This window comes from Aptenodytes patagonicus, chromosome 1 (genome assembly GCF_965638725.1).
Source record: "Aptenodytes patagonicus chromosome 1, bAptPat1.pri.cur, whole genome shotgun sequence".
Lineage (NCBI taxonomy): Eukaryota > Metazoa > Chordata > Aves > Sphenisciformes > Spheniscidae > Aptenodytes > Aptenodytes patagonicus.
Window position 1 is genome coordinate 74857651 of NC_134949.1, and position 13896 is coordinate 74871546.

Consider the following 13896-nt stretch of genomic DNA (forward strand, 5'->3'; position numbering starts at 1 on the left):
AACTGGTTTAGTGTAAGCTCAAAGATCTCTATACTATGTTGAAATAATTTCTCAGACATACAGTGTATACATAACTGGTGATACAGCCAAAATGACTGTTATAGACGTTTCGGGATCAATACTAGAGGTAAAGATGAATACTCTATCAAATGATTTTGGGAAACAAAATAAATCTTAATTTTGCTGCTTCAGAAGGGTAGAATTGTTGAGATATTTAACTCTTTGCCAAGTGTCTTATCATCCCTCCATTGAAAGCAACAGCAAAAGTCCTAACTGATTTCAGTACTGCAGGATCAAGCTCCATGTGTTACAGGGCACTTGCGTGCTCAATGCAAAGAACTTTGGGTTCTTTGAACTGGGGAAAAATATCTTTAATTTAGATTATATATAATCTTTTTTTATTAGAGCTTTAACTTGGTTAAGTATAATCAGGTAGCTATTGTATAATTTAAATGGCCAGTGATTGTTATTTGATAATAACAACTTACATTTATATAGTGCTGTATATCCCAAAGGGATCCCAGAGGACTTTAAAGACTCAACAATAATATACACAACAAAGTAAACATTAATTACAATTACACCATTACTAGAAAATATGAGGATATTAAAAATCTGGCAGTCTGTGGCTTGCTTCTGCTCTCATTTAAATTCATTAGCTAAGCTCACCCATAGTGCAAATGGATTATTAGTGGTTCTGCCATATCTGATTTAAGAAATGTTCTGTACAAGTATTGCAGTGAGAGCAGAGGAGGGTAGAAAAGGGTGTAAATACCCTTCTGAGCTTGCCTACAAAATCAGCTCCACTCATGCAAGTCACTTAAGTGGGATGTTATTTTTGAACTCTGAGCCACTAGAATTCATCCTGCTCTTATTTGGGACAGTGTTAGGCTCTGTGAGGCTGGTTCCTTGTTTGATGGGAGGAGGCTAAACAGGTTATCTTTCAAACGCCGCATGCCTACAGCATTAGAGTGGGAAGTCATATTTGTACAACCTGTTCTGTTTTTCATATATAAGCCTTGAAATAGTTTAAACTTCAACCCTGTTATTGTCATTCTTGGGTTATCAGTGTTAACACCTCACGGAGGTGAACGGAGCAGTTTATTCCTCTTGAGCTACTCTTCCAGTCTTTTGTAGGTTCAAGTTCAAATTTCATCACTGAAAGGGTTGTCAAGCACTGGAACAGGCTGCCCAGGGAAGTGGTTGAGTCACCATCCCTGGAGGTATTTAAAAGACATGTAGACATGGTGCTCAGGGACATGGTTAATGTCCCTAAGTGTTAGATCGAGGCCAACCATTAACCTTAAGGGTCTTTTTCCAAGCTAAATGATTCTGTGATTCTAGGTGTCCGGCTTTGTACTTTCTTTCCCTAAATGCATATTGTTAATGCTGAAGAAAAAGATGAAAGCTTGAGGGATGTTAATGTGTTCTACTGTAGCATCTCAGATAACAGTACTCTGAAACTGCAGGTGGGAACTGGAAAACCCACTGCAGCAGGCACTTCATGGACAAGTTGCATGAAGACAGTCCCTGCCTTTGAGAGGTCGCTATCTAGGACTTGAAAAACAGAAAAAAAGAGAATCCCAGAATTGTTTGGGAGAGGAATTGCTGAAGTGATGGGACTACTTTCAGAGTAAAGTTTTGCTGACCTCAAAAATAGAGCCAGGAAGCTGGATGCTATTTTTGTGGATGGTTAATATAGGTGGCTTGCTTTGTGCTGTTTCTTTTCTAATGTAGAATAAATTCTAGCCTAATTCTGAGAGATTTCCAGAACCCCCTGAAATCCTCTTGAATTATGAAGTTGTTTCAACTGTTGAGACAAGTTGTTTGCACCTGAAGATAAAGATATGCTGCTATTAAACATAAATTTGGGGATGTCTGAGAGGGTATGTAAATTACTTTTTTTGTACTGGTTTGCAAGAGTGCTTGCCCATCAAGATGGTTTTCAGTTTCTGAAAATATTAATTTTCCCTGGCTTTTGGCCACAACATACAAAAACATTCTACTTCAAATAATTTCTTCTTAAAATCATAGTTCTTTCTCAATCTCAGAGCTTTTCTTTAGTTTCACACAATGATTGAGTGTTAAAACAGAAAGTTGTTTGCTGATAGACTGTCTTGTTTTTCAGATTTGTAATGAAGCATGAGGGATTTTTACATTTTGTGGTGAAAGTTTTGCATGGGTCTTACTGTAAGCCTTTCACAATGTGTTTAATTTGTTTATTTTTGGGAGATGGAAGAAAGGGAAATGGTGACTTACAGAGAAGTTCTCTGCTCCATTGCCTCTATGCAGCAGATGATAATTCTCAAGTACAAATGCTGTTATGCCCAAGACACCGAGCTCTAATTTTTGGTCATAGGTGCATGCACTGGTGGCCTATTTACTAACCTGTAATCTGCAATAAATATGTTATAATATAGTTAAAAGTCTGATCTCTGAGTAAAGTTGTGCAAACATGCTTAAATAAATATCCAGGTGGAACTTTCTGAAGTTCCCTCCCACAGTGTTTTGGATCATACCTTTCCAGTCCCACTGCAGCCAAGCATTGGGAATCAAAACACATTTAACTCCCAGAGAAGTGCTATTAAAATGTTGTTTCTTTCTGCAACTGTATTTAAGAATAGGTTGACGTATAATAATAATAATGGCACTTGTGATCATTAGACCTTGGAATAGGACCCAAGTCTCTTCACTCATCAGTGATACACAAACTAATAGAAGAATGCGAAGTTGGACAGTGTTTTGTGTGTCATGCTATGTTCAATACAACCCTGTTATAAATGCACATATATGAAACACAAATTCATTTTCCATATGGGAAGGTGTAGCTTTCTGCTTACTGCTCCACAGCATTGTCAGAAATGTCCCTCTTCTTCTGGTTAAAGTTGCCTTATGTTTTGAAAAGTCTGGATAGATCCTGTTAGAAAAGAATCCAGCCAAGGACATCATCTTCTCTGAAAGGAAATCAGTATTTTCCCTTACAGAGACTTTTTAAAATTATTTTATCTTTTATGAACTTACTTAAACTTTAAACCTGCCTTTTTTTTTTTAAATGGTCTGATTATTAGTTGGAATTTAAGGACTGAATTTGTAATTATTAATCAAAGCCTACCTGTGGGAGCAGGAACTAGATAGAACCTCATGTTTCACTTATTTAAACATAAATCTCTACAATTTGAGATTAAACAGATTTCCCTGGGTTACTAGTAGTAGCCTTCTCTTCTCTGCACCTGTAGGCCACCTACTAAAAAGTGGGGAAAAAATGCATGCATATGTGGGTGACAGAGATGTCACAAAATGTGACTAGCTTTGTTGCAGGTATCATCAGAAATGGGTGGATTTTGTGGACAAAACATGGACATGAAAGGGAGACTGGATGGAATAATTTTTTTATTTGTAATAAACCCAGATAATGTTCAAGTCATTTGAAGTCCCAGTGGTAAGGACTTAGGTACAATGTGGTAACTGTAGTGATTTTAGAAGGAAATAAGAAGTAAATAAAAGGTAAGAAAGATTAGCTCAAGTCAGAGCTTTAATTTGTATTAAGGTTTGTGTTTTTAGAACAGAGGCAGTGTGTACATGACATAAGGAATGGCAATGCATTAGTGAAAGTTAGGTGTCTGAAAGAAACTAGTCTATGTTTGTGGGAGCATGAAACTGTTGAAAAGAAACTGCTACTTTCACACTGTCATATACAAAACTCAAAATGAGCCTAGCAATGAAGTGTAGAGAAAGTCTCTGTTGTTTGTCCAAGAAAAATAGTGCATGTCTCCTAGTATAAATGGCTCTGTTTTTGTAGCATTTGGTATCAGTCTGTAAGACTTGAAGAAGGAGAGATTATCTAAATGAGAACATGAAAGCCCTGGGATTTTGTTATGAAAACTTTTTTCAAAATACTTTTACAAAACACCTTTAAAATGTTGAAGAAATATGTTAGAACTGATCTCAAGAGTGGGAAATAATTGGGAAGAATTATTACTGCAAATTCTATAAAGCATCTCCTTTGTATGTTTATAGTGTGCAGAAAATATAAATAATAGCTGATTAGTAGTCTTGACTTAGAGCTCTCTGTTTCCTCCCCATATTGGATAAATCTCTTACTGATGGATCAATCATTTAATCAATCTACTAACGTGGCCTTCAGCACTACAGTATCTGAGTGCCTCCCAGTGTTGGAACGCTCAATAATGCTTGGTTTTTCTCCAGTTACTCTGTACTCCTTAATTTGATTTTGTTCTTGGTTACACTGATGTAAATCTAAAACTACTCCATTGATTTTGATGGAGCAAGCCAGCATTTATGAGCCTGAAGAGCAGAATCTAACCCTCCTCTTGCAATTCCCCAGCTATTCTTACGTTGTTCTAATAATATTTCTTGGAGTTATTAATCTGCTCTCTCATTTATCCTCCCTGTTCCTGCCGCATCTTTTTTTCTTCTGCCACTTTGGGTATGATCCAAATTCCACTGAAATTGCTGTCAGTCTTTCTATCGATTTCAGCTGACTGTGGATCAGTTTCCCACTTGCCCCTCTCTCCTTTCCCCTCTGCAGACCCTGAAGGTACCTATGTGAGTTTGTGTCCGTCTGAGTAGAGACTTCTAATTAATTAAAGTTACATGTATTCCTACAGTTCTGTGAATAAGCACCTTGCTGTACTGGGATCCCAGTACCCATCTTTTTCTTAATACCCATTGCTTCTCTCAGTTTAGTTTTCCTTCAACAAGATCCCCCTCTTCTCCTCATGCTTGCTCTCAGGTTTAGCATCTTGTATTTTAAGAAGAGCTTTGCAAAGTCCTGACCTGAGTTCTGTGGAAAAATTAATGGAGAAACCCCACTTATTTCCTTGAGATTTTTGCTCAAGATAAAACGTTGTAGTGAATATGAAAAGGGTTTTGAATGAGGTAATTGTGGCTCTTCCTTTGATATATTTTTTTTCTTTTCTTTCCCCTCCCTGCCTTCAGCGTTGGAAGCAGAAGAAAATAAAAAGAAGAGGAGTTGAGAATTTAAGCTGGGAGACTTGGCAGGTAAGAGGTGTGTTTTCTTACTTGCCGGCGAGGCATTTCTGGAAGCGCTGATGTGAATTGGCAGCGGATTGGCTCAGCTCTGGGAGATGAGGCTGGCCCAGGACCTGCACGGTCAGCTTGAGTTCCCTGTTCCTTCGCAGCCTTTCTGCCTAACTGCGGGCAAATGCTTCACTTTGCAGGTTCCTCACCTGTGACAGGGGCAGAACTGCTTCCCTGCCTCGGGAGGGTGGCCTGAGGAGAAATGCAATAAAGGCTAGGAAATAATGAGACTGCAAAATAGGTGGCAGCATGTGTGAGCTACTTGGACAAAGCTGCCTGGTTCAAGGGTGACAACTGTGTTGTATGGACAGCTGGGCTGGTGTTTGCATTATTTCAAGAATCTTTTTGCTAAGGTCCTTGTGCGATATCTGTAACTTCATTGCGTTTTCTTCTTTGAAGACTCATTTCATTACTTTAGTCTCATTTCCTGTTCTACATGGTTTTTAAATGGGGTGGAGGTGAAATACAGTGTAATCAAGATGCAACACTTGCTTTCACATAAAAACTGTGCTGAAAGCACAACAACTTTGGAAAGCCAAGCACTCATCGTTTGAGAACTGCAGTTCACAAAGACAGTTCCTAAGGGCTTACTTGAGGCACATCTGAGGACAAAAGGCTTTTCTCGGGGACAAAAGCCACAGCCAGGCTGCCAGATTTCAAACCTTCCTCCGAAGCTTGAAGCGCTGGATTTTTTTGCAGAGGAAGAGCTTGAAGAATTTTAGCGTAATATCCCTTAACTTTGTTCTTGGAAGAAGTTGTACTGCTTCCAAAATGCTCAGCCTGAGGCAGTCATGCATCATAGATAAATCAGCCGAAATGGCAAAATATTGGCGGGGTATGAACAACTGTAGGTAGTTGTTTAATCACTTGTGTCAAGTAATCTTAATAACAGGTGTAGCTACTGATCCAGTCAATTATATAAATTGTCCTGCAGTCTTTCCTGGGTTCTTACTGAGGCAAAGCTATTGATACATAAGATGTGCCTGAGTGAGACTGCAGTACTTGGCCCTGTGACTGTCTTAAAAAATAGAGCTTACCCAAACAGGGAGTGGCTGATGTATTTCTGCTTCTCTGCCTTTTCTTCATAACACACTGTAGCAAGAATCCTTGATTTTCCTCCCCCTCCTATAAATTTGTGAGAATACATTTAAATTTTAATATTCAGAGATCCAGAAGATGTAAATAACACCAAAATGAGTATTGCCCCATTTGAAACTCCCCGCTGGGTCCACCTGTCGTGCTTTGTCTGACGTAGGTGTAATAAGCTCTGCGGGGCAGTGAGTGCCTCCCTTACTCATCCACATAGCCCTCAGCGTAGCGGCACTGTGCTGCTTTTTGGAGGGGGCTTCTAGCAACACATAACACGAGAAATACGTAACTCCTGTGACTGAGAGTTTGTAGGCACATAGAGCAAGTTTGGCTCAAACTCAGAAGTCAAAAGAAGTTCGTGCCTGATAAAAGAATAAATCATTTTCTAATATGAAATAATTTGGTCCCTAGCAGTTATGAGAAAACTCATCAATACAGACTAAATGGCAGCATTGTAAAAATAGATTTTTGGAGGTTTTTAGTTGCAAAATTTTTATGAGAATGAAGGATTTGTGTTTTCACTGTGTATGTCACTAATGGACCTCTAACAAGCTGTACATGAAGATGATTAGGGATGTGTTGTTTCGATTGGAAGAATTTATCTTCTGGGTTTGGATGTTTGTTTTTTTAATTTGCGAGTGCTTTCTTGGTTTCTTGAAATTTTCAAAACCATATATTGGCATCTGGTTTTTGCTGTGAAGTTACATCAACTCCAAGCAAACCAGTGTAACGCATCAGGCTGTCTCCCTATGTGTGCTCGGTCATATGTTTAGTATTAAGGCTCAGTTTCTGCGCTTTTTCATAACAGTTTAGTTGTCTGCTAGGAACTGGTAGTTAAAGTATGGCAGACTTCAGATAATTCTTGAGGCTCAGCCTCCGTTTCCACTGCCTTTGATCAGGATACATTCAACTCTCAAATATTTATAAATTATCTTTTCACGTGCTCCTTTTGATTTTCATAGATGTGCCCTTTCACACAATAGGAATAGTGAGTGATTTCTTATTATAGTTCCTTAGCATATAAACATTATGTTACTATAAACTCTGATCAGACTTGGACTGTAAGTGCAAGTAAGAATAGAAAGACAGAGATCCTGCTACAAAGAGTTTGCAGTTAAAGTGGTAACAAGTGAAATGAAAGGGTGGAGAAGACAACTGTCAAATACAGCATGTTCGTGTATATACAAATGTATGTGTAGACATATATACCTTTGTTTATCCCTGCAGTTTAATTTAGCATCATATTAAAAAAAAATGACAGTAGAAAATTAATCTATAAAAAATTTGAACCATGTGGCAGAACTTGTCTTACTGATGAAAATGAAAAGCAGACAGAGATTGAAGGGGGGGTGTGTGTCTTGGTATTTTTTCTGGATAGGTTGTCTTAAAGTCATTAAAAACAAATTATTCGACCTTTTCCCAAATAAAGTATAAATTTTTATGACTTTCCCCTCTATATGATTTTGATGAGAAAGAGTGGGTATTGGTACAGTTGCAGAAACTTCCTTCGTGCAGATGTGGTAAAGCACGTTAAAGCTGTAGTCTGCAATTTGGACACCCATTGTAGGCTGGAGAGCGTAGCTCTATGAAACAATGAAAAGGACTTTGTCTGAGGTTGTACGCTTACCTCAGATTTTGCTTCTAGTTTGGTAAATAATATAAATGTTCTCAGGCAAGTTCTCATTATAATCCCATTTTCCGTTGCAGATATGGTTTTGGTCAACCTGAGAATTTGAGTCTGTTTGTGTGGCGACGGTGGGAAGTGGGTTGGGAGAAATTGAAGTTACTGTATTACTTCCCCTCCAAAAAGGTCTCAAAATGAAACCAACTGCTAAATTGGTAATCTGCAAGCTCACAATATTTGCATGCATTTCTGAGTGAGGCTGTGAGAGGGAGGAAGCCCCCGTTCTTGCACACCATTTGTTTTCTGTGTCATCCTGAACTTTGAGATCTGAATCTTTTATTTGCATGGGCGGCTTTAGTTTTAGTTTGTTTTGTGCTAGTTTTTCTAAAAATCCATGACTGAGGCTTGTTTGCAAGAGTGGCTTGTGAGTGGGTACCTCTGTGTGATAGATCAGTAGACCTACCCGGTCTAAAAAGTATCGTACTTGTGTCAAAGGAACAAGTCCAAATCATATTGTGATGTTTTATTGGAGTGTTTGTATGCAAGGGCTCTTACTGTTATGTCTTTGTGGATTTCAACTGCAAGAACTGTTGCCTAAGAAGGAATTAGGATGATTTTATAGCACTGAAGAGACTTTGGATAAGGTTGTTGTCCCTTCATTTTACATCCAGCAGTTGCTCAGGTAGCTGAGAATCAATGGATGACTATTCCTAGATAACACAAGCTAAAATCATGCACATCCTCCACTGATATATCCATGAGAATTGGACCAAATGGGAAATGATAGCTAAAGAAGCTGAGTGCACCAGAAAACATGCTTGAAATGTCCTTTCACATGTCCCGTTCTGACAAGCTGAAGCTATTGGTTTGTCTCTCTTTTTAAAAAAAAAAAAAAAAAAGTTTCAATGCAACGAAGACCAGATTTTTTTTTTAAAGTAATCTTGATGGGTTTGGGAATCACATTAGGTAGGATGGGTGGCGATCTCTTGCCTAAATATTATGAGCAATGAAAATCATGTGGCTCTAAGAAACAGCAGAGTAGATGACTGATCAAATGTGATGTCTTCCTAAAAGCAGCATTGCTAGAGCAGCTGAGTTGAGACTGGGAGTGAAAAGGGGGCACTAGAGTCTTGGAGAAATGTCACAAACCTAAAAACGCCTTGGATCAACCTGCTTGGGATCTGAAACTGTAATCCGGTTGATGACCAGCGCTCCTGGTCATTTTTCTGCTAATGATTTTGCTTGTTCTTTAGAAACACTTTTTTGAAACAAAAAATTCCCACGATTAAAAAGCATTGCTAAATTGCCCCTGAAGATAAGCGATTCCTCTGCCGTCTTCCTGTGAACAAGTTGGTTTTTATATATGTGTCCTGCACACGGGTACACTTTGTGATAGGTGCATGATTTTCTTTCTGAAAATGGGAATAAGTGAATCAGTAGTTAAAAGCTCAAGTATTTCATTCACTCTTCCCTGTGGGAAGTCCCGTCGCTGTTTCCAGTACTGGTCCGCGGGATCTAACCAGCTCTGGTGTAGCTGGGCCAGCTGAGGGGCAGCATTTCCGAAAAGGTTTGCCTTTCTTTAGCTTTGAGGCTTATGCGTGGGTGTTAACTTCTTGTTCATTTTTTCTGAAAGGGGAAATGCTTTTTATTTAGGAAAAAAAGAGTTGAGCTTTATCTGGCTTTCCTGCTTTCTGTGTGTGTTTAGTAATGTTGCTTTCTAATGGGAGGTGTTGGTCCAGCTTACCTGGAAGCAGTGTGCATCTGGGCTGTTTTTCAGAGGTGATGAGTAAGTCTCCCTCTGAAGCTGACGTGGTGCGTGGGCACCTCAGAACCTGTGAAAATCAGCTAGTGAACATTTTTCATGGTTTTACTTAAGTGTCACTTAAGAGTTAGTTAAAATCCAGCGAATGTCAGCTCTATGGAGCTGTTAAGCTTCACCGAAATACAGGGTCAATGCAGTGGTCAAATCCTGCTTTCTCTCTTTGGCCAATATTATGATCATTTACAAAACTCCAGGAAGTTTTTGTCTCCTTTTCTGCTTCCAGTCAGATATCTGTTCAATGAAGGAAAGAGACCACCTCATTTACCAAATTCAGTTCTGAAGTGTAAGTAGCATTTGTGGTGTTTGCTCATGTGAAAAATCATAGTTTTCGATTTCTAGAGTTTTAATCAGTTTAAAGAAAAAGATGTTAAACAGATTAATTTAACCATGTGAATAAGTAATCACATATAAACATAGAATGATTTAATCAAGCAAATTAACTTGCTCGATGTAAGGATGTGAGCATGTAGATGCACACACTTTTCATGTGAAAGGCTTGGTGGTGACGGAAAGGAGTGACCAAACTGAGCTGGACTCCCCTGTTCCCGTGGGGCAGGTAAGACCCACGCCCAGGGCTTGTAGCTGCAGCCACGGGGTGCAGATGTGTGTTTGCTCCATGGCTTCTCCGGAAGGAGGATTTCAGGTTTCAGTGCCTATGCTTCGTGGATCAAAGCGCACTTTGACTTTGGCTTCCTCTGAGAGGAAACAAGATCTACCAGAAAGTTATCTGGATGATTTGTGTTGGTTATCTGCCACATAAACTCACCACAGAGTAGCTCACAGTTGTTATACCATTTCCTGATACGGCACAGGGAACATCCGATGTTGAGCGTGAGAGAAAGAGAATGGAGAAATATTGGGCAAGAGCTTACAAAATAATTTCCAGTCAGGAGACTTGATATCAAGTGAAACGTCAGTAAAAGGGATTTCAGAATTGTTTTTTGTTGTTGCTGTAAGCACAATTATAAGCTTTCCAGTTTCTCTGACCCATCATCCTGAAATGCTGTCACCAGTATCATTAGCAAGCCAAGTGTTGCTAACATACTCAAATGCACAGCAGAGTTCTGGCTCTTCAGTGTCTGGACCAACTCCCAATATTAGGAACAGGAGTCAAATGGCCATCCTTTCTCCTGTGCTAACACACACCCCGCCATTAGCAGTCTGAAGGCAATTTTAATAAAATACATAGCCCTGCTGAGCTGGTCTCAGAAGATAAATAAGCGATGTAGAAAAGAAGCTTTTGTTTAAAAGTAATTATTTAAACTATGCATTACAGGTAATTTTCCTTTACCAGTAAAGCAAATGCTATCAGAATTTCAATAATAGCTTTGTGTTACTTATCTAGATAACATGATATTGTCATTTCCAGGAGCTTAAAATGCTGTTTTATTTTCATTTGTGTCAAATATAAGGGTAAATGGGACCTGAATATATATAAAAAAATCCCCATGGGTTTTGTCTAATTTTCTGAAGGCAATATTTTGTTTTCCAACCTTTTATAGTAATACAACAATCTAATGATAGTTTCATAAAGTGTGGACTTAAAACAGTAGGGTGAGGAGCATCTTCTTATTTTCTGTTTGTGTAAACATGCTGCATTTCACATTTGACAGAAAACCCTGTTCTTTGAAGAGGTTTGTCAATAATAACTGTAACAGCATAGTAACTTTAAAATGTACATGCAGACATAGCCAACCACTAAGTGCTTCAACCCATCTGTAGCTCAGAAAAAGCAGAGGTGTCATTTTTTACCCAAGAGATTTTTCACTTTTAAAAATTAAATTAAAAACTTAGCCTCTATGTTTCTTCCTCTCAGCATTATTTCTACAGTGTAAACCTCTCTAATGATCACAAAATAGTTTATTATAAGGAAGACCAAGCAACTAAGGGAGGAAAGCAATTTTTTTTTTTTCTTGAAGAAGTAACTTCTCTGTATTGGGTCTTTAACTGAAAGGATGGGCATTTTGTTATAATGAAAACTTAATAATAATAATAATAATTATATAATTATATTATTATTATTATTATTATTATTATTATTATTATTATTATTATTATTATTATTAATTCCTATCATAGATATTTGTATATTTTCTATTTCAGTTATGAATGAAGGAAGGGTTGCTGCTGAGAGTTGACAGCCTGAAGCCCTGATTGCGCAGCTGAGCCCATGTGGGGTTGTCCCCCGTGATGCTCGGCTGCAGCCATAGCTTCTAGCTGAGAGCCCCGTGGCATGCTTTGGCTGCAAGGAGGTATGGCAGGAAAGATACCTGAGTGCATTAAGGGTAGTTTTCAACCCAAATTCAGGCCTAAATTCTGCCTAATCCCTAACCAAATGTTTTCTTACTGGATGTCTCTAGGCCTTTAGAAATGCCTAGCCAGTCAAAAGTGGAGGCCCAGGGATTAGGTGGATTTTTAGATCATTTACATCTGGCTGTAGTCTGTCTGCACCGGAGTTTCCAATTACCCAAAATGGAGAAAATAGCATTTCCCTACTTCAGAGAAGATTTGTGAGGATCAATGTGTTTGAGATTGTGACAGTAGGATATATCTGTAACTTACATAGGTAATAGATCAACTTAAATACTTTTAATAAAAGTGGGCACAATAACTCATTGCTCTGTCACAGGAATATTGTGACGCTTAGTGTTTGTGATCTATGTGAAAGAGGTTGAGATCTTTTGATTAAAAAGTGATATTGATATAACTGTGTGAATTATGAGCACGCCTGCTTCCACACTGAATTTACTTTTTGACCTAGCTAGGCTGGAGTTTTAATCTGCGGCGAGCGAAAATTGTTGTCTCCCTTCCAGAAAGTTTTGCCTGTTTCAAGCCGTACTGACCCTCGCTTGGCTTTCTCCCATTTCTGCTGTTTGGGGAGAAGGATGGTGCCGAGGTGGAGGGCAGAGCAGGCAGCCAATGCCAGGCGGGGGTCTTGCCGCTGAAGAGCCCAGCCGATAGCAAGGTAATGCCGCAACTTGGAGCTGGCAGGCAGAAATCAAAATGCCACCCCTTGGCTGCGGAAAGAGCTAAAGATTTGTCTCCAGCAAGTGACAGGCGCCAAGGTACTGTCGCCTATTTTCTAATTTTAGCGGGAAGGCTGGCAGGGATCTTACCTAGACAGACAAGCGTTGTTTCTGCCCGGGCCGATCTGCTGCTGTGGGTCCTGTTCCAAATTGCTCGGCTCGGTGCCTCCCCGGCTTTTGGGAGGTGGTGTGCCGGCGGGAGGGAGAGGGGAAACCCCTACCCTTTTCTCAGAAGGCTTGTGAAACTTCTGAGCCTGCTTCAAGACAGTAAGACTCATACCTTATATTAGCTGTCTGAAAAGGAGTGTTTGTAGGAATGGTATTAGTAATGCAGCGATTGATATACAAAGCCTGTTTGAAGTGCCTGTGACGGTACGTGTGGTTGCACGCGTATGAGAAGCTCCTGCGTGTCCTCTTGCCTGGTGACTTGGGTGTGGTTGCAGTACAGAAGCAGAAGTGGTTAGGGGAGTCCACCGAAGGGGAAAGAGAGTGGGTCTTCCCCCCCTCCAAAGTGACTGGGGTTTGTGAGATCATTACGCAGCATTTTCTGTCAAATTGCTCTGGTTTTGACTTTTGATTTTGGAAATAAGTGTCTAGGGAAAGGTATGAAGTAGTCTGAAATAGTTTTCTGTCTCCTCTTTTGCTTGATTCACAAGTCACCTTCACAGCTTAGATGCCGTGCTCTGCGATGCATCCACCTCTCTGCCTCTTGCAGAGTGGTGTGATATTCAAGGCGTTGCTAGAAACTTCTACAGTAGGGAGCTGGTTGGCCATTTCCAGGATGGGCTTTATTGGCACTCTAACTAGCCATTTCAATGGTCTCAGAGCCCTTTAGAAAGGTAAGTGTGGTTCAATACACCTATTTTGCCCTTGGAGAACTCAAGGCACAAGGGAGAGACTGCAGAAGGTTTCAGTAGCAGAGCCAGAGGGTCACTCAAAGTCCTCTTCTGGTGTGTGGTTTGGTGATGCGCTTACTCACACCTACTGCTGGAGGCTGCTCGAAGAAAGGGGCAGTCCTGCTCTGCTGGCCTTCTGCCCTGGCCACGCACTCCTGCAGCTCCCCTTCACCCGGCACTGGGATCTTCTGCCCCACCGCAAGCCCAACCAGCAAGTTAAGCTGGCAGAAAAGTGACTTTGGGAAACAGTAAAGCATTTTCTGCTGGTTTAGCTCACTGAACTGGTTCCTTGTGAGCTCAGACAAATGCCAACAAGGCACTGGTTTTGTACAGTCTTAAACAGCAAGCACAAAGTGATCTGTCACATTTTGAAAATAT

At 39.8% G+C, this 13896-nt stretch overlaps 1 protein-coding gene across 5 annotated transcripts in view; it reads left to right on the plus strand.

Moving 5' to 3' along the window:
- The window catches only part of SOX5 (SRY-box transcription factor 5), a 660386-nt gene that overhangs the window by 196788 nt on the left and 449702 nt on the right, over positions 1-13896 (plus strand). For all 5 annotated transcript variants that reach the window (XM_076342769.1, XM_076342759.1, XM_076342734.1 and 2 more), the window contains exon 3: positions 4960-5022. The gene's annotated coding sequence lies outside the window, so the exon portion shown is untranslated. The remainder of the gene's footprint in view (positions 1-4959; positions 5023-13896) is intronic.